The following is a 3,132-nucleotide window of genomic DNA, read 5'->3' on the forward strand; positions in this document are numbered from 1 at the left end:
GCAGAAAGCTTTTGTCTGTATGCTATCCAGATATATCATTCCATGCATTGAGTACATCGAGGTAGTACAAGGGGAAATATATCAGATTACAGAATAAAGTGTTCCAGCTACAGACAGTGCAGGCAGACAATAAGGTGCAAGGGCCACGACGAGGTAGATTGGGAGGTCAAGAGTCCATCTTTAGCCTATGAGGTCCATTCAATGGTCTTATCACAGCAGGATAGAAGCTGACCTTGAGCCTGGGGGGACGTGCTTTCAAGCTTTTGTATCTTCTGCCCAGTGGGAGGGGGGAGAAGAGAGAACGTCCGGGTGGGAGGGGTCTTTGATTATGTCGGCTGCTTTCCCAAGGCAGCGGGAAGTGTAGACAGAGTCCACGGAGGGGAGGCTGGTGTCCGTGATGCGCTGGGCTGTGTCCACAACTCTCTGCGGTTTCTTGTGGTTCCGGGCAGAGCAGTTGCCATCCCAAGCTGGGATGCATCCGGATAGGATGCTTTCTGTGGTGTATCTGTAAAAATTGGAGAGGGGCATCAAGGACATGCCAAATTTCCTTAGCCATTTGAGGAAGTAGAGGGGCTGGTGCATTCTCTTGGCCTTAGATCCATTTGGTTGGAACAGGACAAATTTTTGGTGATGTTTACACTTAAGAACTTGAAGCTGTCAACCACCTCCACCTCAGCTCCATTGGTACATACGGGCGTGTGTTCAACCCTGCTTCCTGAAGTCAATGACCAGCTCGTTTGTTTTGCTGACATTGAGGGTCACTGTGCCCAAGGTTCTAAGAAAGATCTCAGGAAAATGCAGGTGATTCTCTCAGAGAGACATGGCTGGCACTCATCACCTTGACCGCATTGCTCTTAGTGGAAGAAGCCTTATTCCTTCCTACTGTGTCGGGCACAAGTCAAAGAATCCATGCCACCGTTTCGAAATAAGACTGGGGAGCTAGCCCTGCTGCCTTGATACAGTGGAGCATCTGGTCGAGCTGCTGCCTCGCAGTTCCAGCAACCTGGGTTCAATCTGGACCTCCGGTGCTGTTTGCATGGTGTTTACACATTCTTGCTGTGACCGTGAGGGAGTTTTTTCTGTTCTGGAGCAGGGGAGGTTGACAGGGGACCCGATAGAGTGGAAAATGTCAAATACTAGCAGGCACGGGTTTAAGGTGAGAGGGAGGAAGGTTAAGGGAGAGTTACAAGTGGACGGTGCCTGGAACAGGCTGCCAGGGGAGGTGCTGGAAGCAGATACAACAGTGGCGTTTAAGATGCATTTAATCACGTGGATGCCACGGCCAAGAAAGCTCACCAGTGCCTCTACTTCCTCAGGAGGCTAAAGAAATTCGGCACGTCCCCTTTGACTCTCACCAACTTTTACCGATGCACCACAGAAAGCATCCTATCTGGATGTATCCTGGCTTAGTACGGCAACTGCTCTGCCCAGGACCGCAAGAAACTGCAGAGAGTTGTGGACACAGCCCAGCGCATCACGGACACCAGCCTCCCCTCCTTGGACTCTGTCTTTACCTCTCGCTGTCTTGGTGAAGCAGCCAGCATAATCAAAGACCCCACCCACCCGGGACATTCTGTCTTCTCTCCTCTTCCATCGGGTGGAAGATACAAGAGCCTGAGGGCACGTACCACCAGGCTCAAGAACAGCTTCTACCCCACTGTGATAAGACTATTGAACGGTTCCCTTATACGATGAGATGGACTCTGACCTCACGATCTACCTTGTTGTGACCTTGCATCTTATTGCACTGCACTTTCTCTGTAGCTGTGACACTTTACTCTGTACTGTTACTGTTTTTACCTGTACTACATCAGTGCACTTTGTACTAACTCAATGTATCTGCACTGTGTAATGAATTGACCTGTACGATCAGTATGTAAGACAAGTTTTTCACTGGACCTCGGTACAAGTGACAATAATAAACCAATCCCGATACATGAACGGGCGGGGAATGGAAGGATTTGGACCATGTGCAGGCAAGATGAGATCACTTTAAATTAGCATCATGGTTGGCGCAGACATGATGGGCCGAAGGGCCTGTTCCATCTCTATGTTTAGCCGCTGCCAAGGCGCAAGACTCGGGGCAGCAGGGGGCAGTTCAGCAATGGCGGCCGCCTTACCCACAAGCCCCGGCGCGCCAGAAACCGGCCGGTTGCTGCTGCGGACCGGGGAGGAGCGCCACCCTCCGTCCTTCTGCGCATGCTCACGAAGGGGGGGCCGCGCTTTCGTCTATAGGGCGTATTCCGCAGCGCGAAGCATGATGGGTAAGGACGGCCGCCATCACCGGCGCCCCGCTAAAGGATTTGGCTGAAGTCTCGGGCGCTTCAAGGTAGCTGAATGAGAAATTTACGGGAGAAAATGCCGGGACGGTGAGTGCAGCCGTCTTTCTGGGCGATCTTATCAGATGAGTTACCGCAATAGATCCAAAATAAGGCAGAAAAATTGGGAAATGATCCGGAGGTCGGGCAGCACCCACTGGGCGCGCTTCCCACGCGTCGGATTTCTGCACTCTCATTGGCTGGAGTAACTCTCCGCGCCGTACAGCCTCCTCTCCTATTCGTCCGGCCTGCACGTCAATCAAACCTCGCCGTATCAGGTTTCGGCGGGCGTCTGCTTTCATGTTCATCGGTGCGGCCCTCGGCCGATGTCCCTCGGCGAACCAGCCACCCAAAGTCGACGGCTCAGTCCGCCACCCCATCCATTCCCCTCCGGCCCCTACACCCCCCACCTCCCGCCAGTCTCACTCTGACCTCACGATCTACCTGGTTGTGACCTTGCACCTTATTGCACTGCACTTTCTCTGTAGCTGTGACACTTTACTCTGTACTGTTATTGCTTTTACCTGTACTACATCAATGCACTCTGTACTGACTCAATGTAACTGCACTGTGTAATGAATTGGCCTGTACGAGCGGTATGTAAGACAAGCTTTTCACTGGACCTCGGTACGAGTGACAATAATAAACCAATACCCCTCCCCGTGGCCTCCTCCAGCACCTAGACCCCACCCCCCGTCACCCCTTCCGAGACCTATACCCCTCCCTATATCTACAACCCACCTCCATCTGTCTCTAGAAAGTCTTGAACCAAAGCATATGTATAGAGATGGAAGGACGCTGGCTGACCACGGAG

Source organism: Pristis pectinata, chromosome 12 (assembly GCF_009764475.1).
Source record: "Pristis pectinata isolate sPriPec2 chromosome 12, sPriPec2.1.pri, whole genome shotgun sequence".
Taxonomy (NCBI): Eukaryota; Metazoa; Chordata; class Chondrichthyes; order Rhinopristiformes; family Pristidae; genus Pristis; species Pristis pectinata.